The sequence below is a fragment of the Sapajus apella genome, unplaced genomic scaffold, assembly GCF_009761245.1.
Source record: "Sapajus apella isolate SASKATOON/1434 unplaced genomic scaffold, GSC_monkey_1.0 scaffold81, whole genome shotgun sequence".
Classification (NCBI taxonomy): Eukaryota; Metazoa; Chordata; class Mammalia; order Primates; family Cebidae; genus Sapajus; species Sapajus apella.
This window is the reverse complement of record NW_022437021.1, coordinates 4,202,148-4,216,145: the sequence shown is the minus strand read 5'-3', so window position 1 is coordinate 4,216,145 and position 13,998 is coordinate 4,202,148.

Sequence of the window (13,998 nt, the reverse complement as noted above, 5' to 3'; positions counted from 1 at the left end):
AGAATCTCTGGGACACCTTTAAAGCAGTGTCGAGAGGGAAATTTATAGCAACAAATGCCCACCAGAGAAGAGAGGAAAGATCTAAAATCGACACCCTATTGTCAAAATTGAAAGAGCTAGAGGAGCAAGATAAAAAAAACTCAAAAGCTAGCAGAAGACAAGGAATAACTAAGATCAGAGCAGAACTGAAGGAGATAGAGACACAAAAAACCCTTCAAAAAATCAATAAATCCAGGAACTGGTGTTTTGAGAAGATCAAAAAATAGACAGACCGCTAGCCAGATTAATAAAAAAGAAAAGGGAGAATAATCAAATAGATGCAATAAAAAACGATAAAGGGGATATCACCACTGATCCCACAGAAATACAAACTACCATCAGAGATTACTACAAACGGCTCTACCCACACAAACCAGTAAACCAGAAAGAAATGGATAAATTCCTAGACACATGTACTCTACCAAGACTAAACCAGGAGGAAGTTGAAACCTTGAAAAGACCAATAACAAGGTCTGAAGTAGAGGCAGCAATCAATAGCCTACGAACCAAAAAAAGTCCAGGTCCAGATGGGTTCACAGCCGAATTCTAACAGACGTACAAAGAGGAGCTGGTTCCATTCCTTATGAAACTGTATCAAACAATACAAAAGGAGGGAATCCTCCCTAACTCATTTTATGAGACCAACATCCTGATACCAAAACCAGGCAGAGACCCAACTAAAAAAGAAAACTTCAGACCAATATCCATGATGAACATCGATGCAAAAATATTCAATAAAATACTGGCGAACAGATTGCAACAGCACATCAAGAAGCTTATCTATCACAACCAAGTAGGCTTCATCCCGGGGATGCAAGGCTGGTTCAACATACGCAAATCCATAAATGTAATCCATCACATAAACGGAACCAAAGACAAAAACCACATGATTATCTCAATGGATACGGAGAAGGCCTTTGATAAAATTCAACAGCCTTTCATGCTAAAATCTCTCAATAAACTAGGTATTGATGGAACGGATCATAAAATGATAAAAGTTATATATGGCAAACCTACAGCCAATATCATACTGAATGGGCAAAAGCTGGAAGAATTCTCTTTGAAATCAGGCACTAGACAAGGATGCCCTCTCTCACCACTCCTATTGAACATAGTATTAGAAGTTCTAGCCAGAGCAATTGGGCAAGAAAAAGAAATAAAGGGTATTCAATTAGGAAACGCGGAAATCAAACTGTCTCTATTTGCAGATGACATGATTGTATATCTAGAAGACCCCATCGTCTCAGCTCAAAATCTTCTCAAACTGATAAGCAACTTCAGCAAAGTCTCAGGATACAAAATCAATGTGTAGAAACCACAAGCATTGCTATATACCAATAACAGACAAACAGAGAGCCAAATCAAGAGTGAACTCCCATTCACAATTGCTACAAAGAGAATAAAATACATAGGAATACAACTAACAAAGGATGTAAAGGACCTCTTCAAGGAGAACTACAAACCACTCTCAACAAATAAGAGAGGACACAAACAGATGGAGAAACATTCCATGCTCATGGTTAGGAAGAATCAATGTTGTGAAAATGGCCATACTACCCAAAGTAATCTATAGATTCAATGCTATCCCCATCAAGCTACCAATGACCTTCTTCCCTTCTTCGCACAACTGGAAAAAAACACTTTAAACTTCATATGGAATCACAAGACCCCCCATAGCCAAGACAATCCTAAGCAAAAAGAACAAAGCCGGAGGCATCATACTGCCAGACTTCAAACTATACTACAACGCTACAGTAATCAAAACAGCATGGTACTGGTACCAGAGACATAGACCAATGGAACAGAACAGAGACCCCAGAAGAAACACTGCACATCTACAACCATCGGATCTTTGACAAACCCGGCAAAAACAAGCAATGGGAAAAGGACTCCATGTTTAATAAATGGTGTTGGGAAAACTGGTTAGCACTGTGCAGAAAGCAGAAACTGGACCCCTACCTGTCACCTTACACTAAAATTAACTCCAGAGAGATTAAAGATTTAAACATAAAACCTAACACCATAAAAACTCTAGAAGAAAACTTAAGCAAAACCATCAGGACATAGGCATAGGCAAGAACTTCATGACAAAGACACCAAAAGCAAAGGCAATAAAAGCCAAAATAGACAAATGGGATCTAATTAAACTCCAGAGCTTCTGTAAAGCAAAAGAAACCATCAATAGAGCGAATCAGCAACCAACAGAATTGGGAAAAATTTTTGCAATCTACCCATCTGACAAAGGGCTAATATCCAGAATCTACAAAGAACTAAAACAGATATACAAGAAAAAAACAAACAACCCCATTCAACAGTGGGCAAAGGATATGAACAGACACTTTTCAAAAGAAGACATATATCAGCCCAACAAACATGAAAAAATGCTCATCATCACTGGTCATTAGAGACATGCAAATCAAAACCACACTGAGATATCATCTCATGCTGGTTAGAATGGTGATCATTAAAAAATCTGGAGACAACAGATGCTGGAGAGGATGTGGAGAAAGAGGAACACTCTTACACAGTTCGTGGGAGTGTAAATTTGCTCAATCGTTGTGGAAGACAGTGTGGTGATTTCTCAAGGATGTAGAAATAGAAATTCCATTTGACCCAGCAATCCCATTACTGGGTATATACCCAAAGACCTATAAATCATTCTACTATAAAGTCATATGCACACGTATGTTCATTGCCGCCCTGTGTACAATAGCAAAGACCTGGAACAAACCCAAATGCCCATCAATGATAGACTGGACAAAGAAAATGTGGTACATATACACCATGGACTACTACGCAGCCATAAAAAACAATGATTTCATATCCTTTGTAGGGACTTGGATGAATCTGGAAACCATAATTCTCAGCAAACTGACACAAGAGCAGAAAGCCAATTACTGTATGTTCTCACTCATAGGTGGATGTTGAACAACGAGAATATGTGGACTCAGGGAGAGGAGCATCACACACTGGGGGCAGTTGAGTGGGGTAGGGGAGAGACAGTGGGGGTGGGGAGGGAGGGGAAGGTGGGGAAGGATAACATGGGGAGAAATGCCAGATACAGTATGCACCTAAAGTAAAATAAATTAATTTAAAAAAAGAGAGAGATAGTCCAACCCAAGAAGAAGAGCCATGTTTTTGTCTACTTTCGCAGACAGGATGAGTAGTGGTCCTAAACATAGCCAAAAAGATGAAATTGGGGTGGAGATAGTAACACTGGGCTGTGGCTCAAATTTGAGGCCATGATTGTGTTATGGGGTACTGAGGTTTGAGTAGAAATTTGCAAAGATGAATGACTCTAGCAGTGCAAGTGGCAAAGGGTAGCACAAGGGTAACTTGTTTCCATGTTCTTATATTTTCTCACATTTTTCACAGCTAATGAAAGCCATAGCACTGTGAAGCTTATTGACATTTGAGTAATAAATGTTAGAAAAGGTTGGGAAGAATGGAACCATATTAATGGTGGTTTTCTCTAGGAGTACAAGGTAGTAAGCGAATGTATCACTTTACCCATTTCTTGACATTAATAAGTGCAACCTCTGTTGAGAATTGGTGTTTATCTCTCCTGATCTTTTCTCATATAGGTACATGTATTTACCAGTGTAAATGATTTTCTTTTATTGTATGGTGAGGATATTTCTACCTACACATATGATTGTGAAATTATCTGTGTTTACATTGTATATATTTTGGAGATCTTTCCAGGTCCAGATGTGAATCTAGGTCTAGATCCAGAAGAAGCTCCCAAAGGCATTCTGCATGGTCATGGTCTGGGTCCTGCTCCCACAGATGATCTCCTACAGGTCTCCCAAGTGGAGATTTTCACAGACTGCACAGCCACAGTCATTTTCTCAAATCTACTCACAGTTGCAATGTTGGGAGTCTGGCAAATCCTGATCTCAGCTGTTGTCTTGGAGTATTTGGGTTGAGCTTGCACACCACAGAAAAAGATCTAAGGGAAGTGTTCTCTCATTGTGGTACCATGGGTGATGTGTCTAAAGTATGACTAGCAGTCTAGGTGTTCAAGAGGATTTGCCTTTGGATTTTTGAATATGTGGGGGATTCCAAGGAAGCTAAAGAATGCGCCAATGGAAGGAGGTCAATGGGCGTGGGATCAGAGTTGATTTCTCTATCACAAAAAGACCACATACCCCAACATCAGGAATTTACATAGGGAGACTACCTAAGGCAGCTCTCCCACTGGGATCACTACCATAGAGGATATGATGGAGGCTACAACTATCAGGATAACTGTAGCAGATCATACAGAAGAGGAGGTGAAGGAGGAAGATGGAGAGCTGGTCAAGAGAGGGATCAGATTTATAGAAGGCAGCCGTCTTCTGCTTACTACAGTTGTGGAGGACACAGATCACATTCCATATCTCTGTACTCATGTCCTTGCTATTAAAGCATGAAGTTGAAGACTTTCTGAAATCTGACCTAAAGATAGGATGTTGTTTGTGGATAATATATTTTATGGACTCATGTTTAAAAAGTGAACAGTGCTTTTGAAGTTAGGTGACTTTTATACCTTTTGTGATGACTACTTTTTGTGGAATTGAAATGGTGTTTTCATTCTGCATTGGTGTAGTTCAGGTTTTTCTCTGACTCCAGGGTATTCTGAAGACTGAAGTTTGTGTGTAAACTGCTACCAGATGGTAACAAGCAACAATAAACAGTTTCATATTTTTAAATATGTAAAGTTTGATTCTAATGTTGAAAAAAAGTGTGCATGTATATATAATTTTTATTATGCCCTTAGAAAAAGCCTTCAAAATGTTAGAAAGCCTTCAAAATGTTAAAGGTGTATATTTGGGTTGGCTCTAAGTTTACAAATATTTATGTTCATACTTATTTTATTTTAAAAGTTTTTTATGAGAAGAATTCCTTTTATAATTAGCAAAATTCATTAACTACAATGCAATTTGTACTACAGTATAGTACCTACAGTCCTGTGCCACAGGAGAAGACAGACATAGGAAGAGTTTGAAGAAGTGGGTTTTAGAGTTTTGGGAGGAGGGATCAATTAAGAAAACCTCTCTACCCCATGGACTTTGGCACCAGCTGAGGGAGGGGCAAATGGAGATCAATTATCACTATTACCAGAACAAATACTGCATAATATCAGTTGTATGTAGAATCTAAAGGAGTCCAACTCGTGAAAGTAGAGAATAGAATGGTCATTACAAGGTATATTTGTCCATTTTTACGCTGCTGATAAAGACGTACCTAAGACTGGGCAATTTACAAAAAAGAAAGAGGTTTATTGAACTTACAGTCCCATGTAGGTGGGGAGGCCACACAATCATGGTGGAAGGTAAAGGGCTCATCTCACATGACAGCAGACAAGAGAAGAGAGCTTGGTCAGGGAAACTCCTTTTTTTTTTTTTAAACCATCAGATCTTATGAGACTCATTCACTATCATAAGAACAGTGCAGGAAAGACCCACCCCCATAATTCAATCACCTCCCACCAGGTTCCTCCCATGATATGGGGGAACTGTGGGAGTTATAATTCAAGATGAGATTTGGGTGGGGACACAACCAAACCATATCTTTCTTCCCCTGGCCCCTCCAAATCTCATGTTCTCACATTTCAAAACCAATCATGCTTTCCCAACAGTCCTCCAAAGTCTTAACTCATTTCAGCATCAACTCAAAAGTCCAAGTCCAATGTCTTATCTGAGAGACAAGGCAAGTCCCTTCCCCTATGAGCCTGTAAATTCAAAAGCAAGTTAGTCACTTCCTAGATACAATGGGTGTACTGACATTAGGTAAATACAGGTGTTCCAAATGAGAGAAATTGGCCAAAACAAAGGAGCTACAGACTCCATGCAAGTTTGAAATCTAGCACGGCAGTCAAATCTTAAAGATCCAAAATGATATCCTTTGACTCAGGTCACGCTGATGCAAGAGGTGGGTTCCTGCAGTCTTGGGCAGCTTCTCTCCTGAGGCTCTGCAGGGTGCAGCCTCCCTCCTGGCTGCTTTCATGGGCTGGTGTTGAGTGTCTGTGGCTTTTCCAGGCAAGTGGCGCAAGCTTTAGGTAGATCTACCATTCTGGGGTCTGGAGGACACTGGCCCTCTTCTCACAGCTCCACTAGGTGGTGCCCCAGTAGGGACTCTGTGTGGGGACTCTGACCCCACATTTCCCTTCGGCACTGCCCTAGCAGAGGCTCTCCATGAGATCCCCACCGCTGCAGCAAACTTCTTCCTGGGCATCCAGATGTTTCCACACATCTTCTGAAATCTATTGGAGGTTCCCAAGCCCCAATTCTTGACTTCTGTGCAATTGCAGGCTCAACACCACATGGAAACTGCCACGGTTTGGGGCTTGTACTCTCTGAAGGCATGGTCTGAGCTCTATATTGACCCATTTCAGCCATGACTGGAGTGGCTAGGACACAGGGAACCGAGTCCCTAGGCTGCACATAGCCCAGGGACGCCGGCCCCAGCCCACAAAACCACTTTTTCCTCTTAGGCCTCTGGGCCTGTGATGGGAGGGGCTGCCTTGAAGACCTCTGACATGCCCTGAAGACATTTTCCCATTGTCTTGGGGATTAAAATTTGGCTCCTTGTTACTTACATAAATTTTTGTAGCCAGCTTGAATTTCACCTCAAAAAATGTGATTTTCTTTTCTATCACATTGTCAGGCTGCACATTTTCCAAACTTTTATGCTCTGTTTCCTTTTTAAAACAATACCTTTAGCAGCTCCCAAGTCACATTTTGAATGCTTTGGTGCTTGTAAATTTCTTCCACTAGATACCCTAAATCATCTCTCTCAAGTTCAAAGTTCCACAAATCTCTAGTGCAGGGGCAAAATGTTGCCAGTCTCTTTGCTAAAACATAGTGAGCCACCTTTGCTCCAGTTTCCAACAAGTTCCTCATCTCCATCTGAGACCACCGCAGCCTGGACTTCATGGTTCATATCACTATCAGCATTTTTGTCAAAGCCATTCAACGAGTCTCTAGGAAGTTGCAAACTTTCTCACATCTTCCTGTCTTCTTCTGAGTCCTCCAAACTATTCCAACCTCTGCCTGTTATCCAATTCCAACATTGTCTCCAATTTTGGGGTTTTGTTTGTTTGTTTGTTTGTTTTAATACAGAGTTTTGCTCTTGTCATCCAGGCTGGAGTTCAATGGCATGATGTCAGCTCACTGAAACTTCTGTGTCCTGGGTTCAAGTGATCCTTTTGCCTCAGCCTCCCAAAGTATCTGGGATCACAGGTGCCTGCTACCACACCCAGCTAATTTCTTTGTATTTTTAATAGAGACAGGGTTTCACTATGTTAGCCAGACTGATCTTGAATTCCTGACCTCAGGTGATCCACCTGCCTTGGCCTCCCAAAGTGCTGGGATTACAGGCATGAGCTACCATGCCCACCCATTTTTGGGTATCTTTTCTACAACGTCTTACTCTACTGGTACCAATTTACTGTATTAATCCATTTACATGCTGCTGATAAAGACATACCTGAGACTGGGCAATTGACAAAAGAAAGAGGTTTATCAGCTTTACAGTTCCACATGGCTGGGGAGGCCTCACAATCATGCTAGAAGGTGAAAGGCATGTCTCATCTAGTGACAGACAAGAGAAGGGAGCTTGTACAGGGGAACTCCCCTTTTAAAAATCATCAGAATCTCATTCACTATCATGAGAACAGCTCAGGAAAGACCCACCCCCATAATTCAATCACCTTCCACCAGGTTCCTCCCATGACGTGGGAATTGTGGGATGAGATTTGGGTGGAGACACAGCCAAACCATATCACAAGGGGAGAGGAGAAAAATGAAGAGTTTTTAATCAAATGATACAAGTTTCAATTAGACAAGAAAAATAAATTTTGAGGTCTATTGTAGAACAAGGTAACTATAGTCAATAATAACATATTGCCTATTTCCAAACAAATGAGAGTACATTTCAAATGTCTTGCCACACAAAATGATAAGTGAGGTGATGAATATCTTAATTAGCTTGACTTAATCATTCCACTTTGTATACATGTATCAAAACATTACACTGTACTTTATAAATGTATACAACTATGATTTGTCAATTAAAACTAGTAATTTTTTTTTAGACAGTCTTGCTCTTTTGCCTAGGCTGGAGTGCAGTGGCACAATGTTGGTTCACTGCATCCTCCATCTCCCAGGTTCAAGCAATTCTCCTGCCTCAGCCTCCTGAGTAGCTGGGACTATAGGTGTGCATCACCATGCCCAGCTTATTTTTGTATTTTTAGCAGAGACAGGATTTCACCATGTTGGCCAGGGTGGTCTTGAACTCCTGACCTCAAGCAATCTGCCCATCTCGGCCTTCCAAAGTGATAATGTTTTTAAAAGTAAAAAAAAAAATAAAAATAAAAACGCATTATTCTAAAGAAGCTTTCTCCCCCTAAACCAATCACTGTTATTACTAATAAAGATGAAAGGATATACCTTTATGTTTGTTAGCTTAGCTGGTTTGCAAACAAAACAAGACAGTTTTATAAGGGCGGTCTCTGATAGTTTTGCCATAAGTCACCTTAGAGCAAGGAAAGGCAAGGAAGAATGCATCTTCTCTGTGAGGAAGAGGCTGACAAGCAAAGCTCTGCTCCTTCTCTCAAACTGATCCATCAGCAAATTTATTCTTTCCATGTGGAGGGCAAAGAAAGTGCTACTTTAGGGGTCCTTGTTCCACATGAAAACGCGTAGCCAGAAAAATATGGAGGTGCCCCATCCCCAACACTGGGGAATGCTCAGTCGAGTCAATACCATAGGAAGATAAACTAAGCAAAGTACCAAAAAAAATTTCTGTAGAATGGTGAAGAAGAAATTAGAAGTAAATAATTCACTGGAGTAGGATAGTAGAGATAATCTCAATAGACTACCCTTTAAGATGTATGCCAGTTAAAAAGTGGGAGAATGGGATGTAGGTTGAAAGAGAGTGCATAGAGAAAATAAGGTTCGCTTTTTATTTTAATTTCATATATTCATTAAAAAAATTTAGAATCAGAGAAACTTAAGCCTGTTTATAGCTTGAGGAGAGAGAGTGAAGAGGGGGAATTTAAACAGGAGAGAGAGAGTAACTGGTAGTGTGGATGTCTGGAGCTGGTTGGAGGCAAAGTGAAGCATATTTTTTCTGAAGCAGGAGGTTTCATCATCAGTTCAGCCCAAGAATGAAGTCATGGAGAATAACTGGGAGCTGACTACAGAGAGTTGAACCATATTTGGTCAAGTATGAAGTCCCCAACAAATTTGTAATTAAATTGATAATACAGTTATTTAATCTAACTTAATTATCATAAGGGCTTAGAAGCAAAGGAGATAAATATTTTGTTACATTTGGTTTGGAGAAATTGGCAAGGCAGAAATAGCTTATAAAGATTGGGCAAACAACCCAAGCAAATAAATAAAATTTAACAGATCATGAATTTTTTTTTCCTGAAAAGAAACCTGTTCTAGAGGATAAAATTCAAAAGGAATTTTGGGACACACAAGGTTTAGGTTATAGTAAACATAAGAAATGAAAGTTCGCTTTGTTGACCACCTCTGAATTATGCTTTATTATCACGTCAAGTTCTATTAAAATAAGCATATTTAATAATGCAAGCTAGTATGTCAAATATGTTATTAATAGAAAATCTTAAGTGATGATGTTAAGTGTCATAAATGATCTACTGAACTGAGAATGTATGCCTATAGCAGTATTTGATTTGAATTACATATACATATGTGGACATGTTCAATGAGACAAAGCAGATAAACGTACAAGCACTGGTTTTATCTAGTTACTATGATCATTGAATCCTTTGCTCTCATGAACCTTCAAAACTGGCAAAAGAACAAAGTTAGAACTGAACAGTGCTGCTATTTTTAATCAGTCATGTGTTCCAAATATATTAATTGCATACCAGCTCTTTGAAATAAGTGTGCTTGGCTAAGAGACAGGGAGACAGTGTTTTAGAAATAAAGAATTTCCCCAAATGTCTACTTTTTATAAATGTAATTCTTGTTAATATTTTATTACAGATTAATCATGAATATCATACTGACTACCATATGAAGTTAGGAACTACAATACTTAATATTTGATCTTCTTTATATTGGATCCCATTTATGCTATAGGCTATTTTAATTGGAAGATACTTTATGTGTGTGGGAGGTACTCATCAAGTAACAGAGATTCAGGGTCAAGTTACCAGTTTGTATAAAAGCTAAAAGCATGGAGGGTAGAAGGTAGGAAAGATGGAGATCAGAAGCAGGTTGCCATGTTTAAGCCAGGACTTAGCAAACAAGGCAGGCTTGTCAAATCAAGGTCAGAACATGTAGTAATCAGTAAAGGGAAAGTAGGAGAAACATTGTAATAAAGGATAGTCATATTAGTGAGAGGCTTTAAGTAGCTTAATAATTCTTCTCTCTCTAACTGATCTCACCTATCAATTGAACTCCCATTTAGTTAAACCATGTTCTGTGAATTCACATTTTAGTGCGTTCCATGAAAACAAGTCATCTATTGTAAGTTAACAGGGTGTTTCTGAACACCATGTAAGCGTATGTTTCTGGAATGATTATACCTGTAGTGATGATCATTCTCAAGAGCCCAGAGTCTTCCTTGGGATGTGCCTGTGAGCACCTGCATGCCTTGGTGGAAGAGCGACTGGAATTAGCTGTTGGTCTGTATTCACAGTGATGATACAGAACAAAACCAGTTGGGGGTCAGAGTCTTGACTTTAGGTTTAGTTGTACTCTAACCTATTGAGCCAATTTGCCATAGACAGAGTTGGATCAAAGTTATGCATATTTAACTTAAGGAAAGGGTATTTTCTGACCCTTCATCTTTAAAATACAGTTTTGAAATCTTTTTAGTCAAGTAAATCCAGACTTTTTAGTCAAGGAAATAAATAAAGACAGGTAAAAAGGCGTGAATGAAAAGCATTCTATACTTGTTTCTGAATACTGGTAATAAGTGACAAGATTTCTTTGATAAAAATCAAGTTTTACACATTGTGATTAGACATTTATTCTTGTGAATATAAAACTGTTTTATTTAATATCTTTCAAATTATCACTTCCATTTTCTAAATTAGGGGTCAGTGCACTTTCTCTATAAAGGGAGAACATATTTTAATTTTTGTGGGTGATACTGTCTCTGTGGCAGCTGTTCAACTCCGCAGAGTGAAAGTACCCATGGACAATATGTAAATGGTTAAATGTGCTTATGTGCCAGTAAAACTTTATTTACAAAACAAGTGACAGACTGCATTTGCCTCTGCTAGCTGTTTATTATATTTAGGAAATTGAAAACATCAGTTTGCTTTTGATAATAATACTATTAGCTTGACAGCATTGATTGGATGCTTACTCTATGCTAGGTACTGTTGTGAAATCTTTATTAATTCATTTAATCCCCCACTAACCCCAATTCTGTGTTTATAGGTGAAGTAACTTAAGATTCCGCAGTCTGCAAGTGTTCAAGCAGGGATTTTGACCTTAACAGTGTAACTCCAGAGTCTGAGCTCTTAACAATGAAAAATACATATCACCCAAGAGACGCTCTACCCTTTTCTAGTGTCACTTTATTATTTTGCACTTGGGAAAGCCTGGCAGATGAATTTACCCCACTGTACCTGAGTTGTCTAACTGATAGCCATTTCTCCCACTTTGTGACTGGCTGGCCCCTGTTCACTATGCTGCAGCTTCCCCATGTGGATGTCCACAGGAAGGAGGACGTGGGCCAGGTCACATCCCTAGATACTGCTCTGACTCTGCATGCCACACGCCACATAGAGGTGAATCTAAAGGATCAGGAACTCTTGGTGTGATTAATGAGATTTCTGACTTAGTGGGGCAACATTTGAAAGTCTACCCTGTATGGCTCTGTTCCCATGCTCAAAAGAAAAGCACACACACACACAAAAGACAAACTTGGTATGGGCGAGCCCTTGGTGGACCCACCCTTGTTTCTAACCTTCCTAATTTTGGGGCTCCTCTCCTCTTTAAGGGGCTTCTTCAAAATGGCACTGTATGAATCCTCATACTGTGGGGATTCACCTTTTTGAGAATTTTGCTGCCCAACCCACAGACTATGATCTGGAGCTTGGTTCTACCTTCTTCCCCAACACTCCAGGTAATCTATGGAATCCAGTAACCCGTGAGGACTCCGTCAATGAATTATCCATCTTCTAACTACTGGTTGGGCTTAGCTGATAGAGAGCCCTGGAAGGGGGTAAGAGAGAAGCAAAGAGGAAGAAGAGTGAGGTCAGGATGTTTATTCCTTGGATCCTGTTTTCAAGATATCAGAGATGGTTAATTTTTGTGTCAACATGGCTAAACAATAGTCCTCAGTTATTCAGTTAAACACAAATCTGGATGTTGCCGTGAAAGTATTTAGTAGATGTGATTAAAGTCCATAGCCAATTGCCTGTGAGTAAGGGAGAGAGATTGTCTTAGGTGGGTCTGACTCAATTCATTGAAAGGCCTTAAGAGATAACTGAAGCTTCCCAGAAGCTTCTGCCTGTGGACTGTTGCTCCACCCCGTGCCTGAGTGTTCCAGTCTGTCCTTTCTTACAGTGGCCTGCCATACAGATTTTGGACTTGCTTTGTCAGCCCCCACAATCACATAACCCACTTCTTCACAACAAATCTCACAATATATAGCTCTTACCAGTTCTGTTTCTCTGTTTGGCCTTGACTGATATAGTGGTCTTGAGCTGGCTGTGTCTTTTAACCAAAGGTCAACGTTCCTCTGAAGTGGCTAACTCTGCCTGACTCTTTATCCTTCCTTTTACTGGAAATATTTCCAGCCTGAGGGTGATAATAGTTTAAGTTGCATCCCATTACTAGTAGTTGTTTTACACCGACATTTATATATAATCTCTTTGTAAGTAAACTACCCTTGAATTATCCTATTTTGAGTGTGCTGTCTCTTTCCTCTTGAGAGTTACTAGATTCACTAATTAAGAATACTTAAAATCTAAGGCAATCATCATATACATTAATTCATTTATTCAAAATACTGATGAGTGCCTTTTAAGAGCTTGCCAAGTGATAAGTTCAAGGGATACAATGGTTAATTTAAGAACATAGTTCATGTATTCTTGAGCTTACAATTTAGTGAAAGAGGTAGACAGCTAAACAATTACTGTTTTGTGGGTGAAATTTTATGATGAGGAAAGACAGCATGTTGTGAGAAATGCAGGGTCAGGCACGGTGACTCATGCCTGTAATCAATCCCAGCACTTTGGGAGGCCGAGGCAGGCAGATCACCTGAGGTTGGGAGTTTGAGACCAGCCTGACCAAGATGGAAAAACCCCATCTCTACTAAAACAAACAAACAAACAAAAACCAAAATTAGCTGGGTGTGGTGGTGCATGCCTGTAATCTCAGCTACTTGGGAGGCAGAGGCAGGAGAATCGCTTGAACCTGGGAGGCAGAGGTTGTGGTGAGCCGAGATTGCACCATTGCACTCCAGCCTGGGCAGAAAGAGTGAAACTCCGTATCAAAAAGAAAGAGAAAAAAAGGAGAAGTTTCTAACCCGATACTATTGAGTTTAGGCATCCAGGAAAACTTCCTGGAGGGAGATCCCTAAGCTGAGACCTGAAGTAGGAGAAAGAATGAGCAAGGCAAAAGTGTGTGTGGCGTAAATGGTATATGTGTGTGGTGGGGAGAAGGTGTTTCAGACAAGGGAGTAACATGTCCTAAGAGAGTGTGGCTTCTTTATAATCCTGAGAGTTGTTGGGTATAGATGGGGGCAAGCACAGGCTGAAGAAGCTGGCAGGCACCAGATCATGGAGGACCTTGCTGTCATGATGAAGAGTTGGGGAAGAAGAAACCACTGGAGGGTTTTATGCCTGGGGGTGTTGTAATCAGATTTGAGTTTTAGAAAGATCTCTCTGCAGGGTGGAGAAAATATCAAAGGGCCAAGCCTGGAGTTCTAGTTACACAGGCAAAAGATGACGGTGACTTGCACAAGAGCTGATAC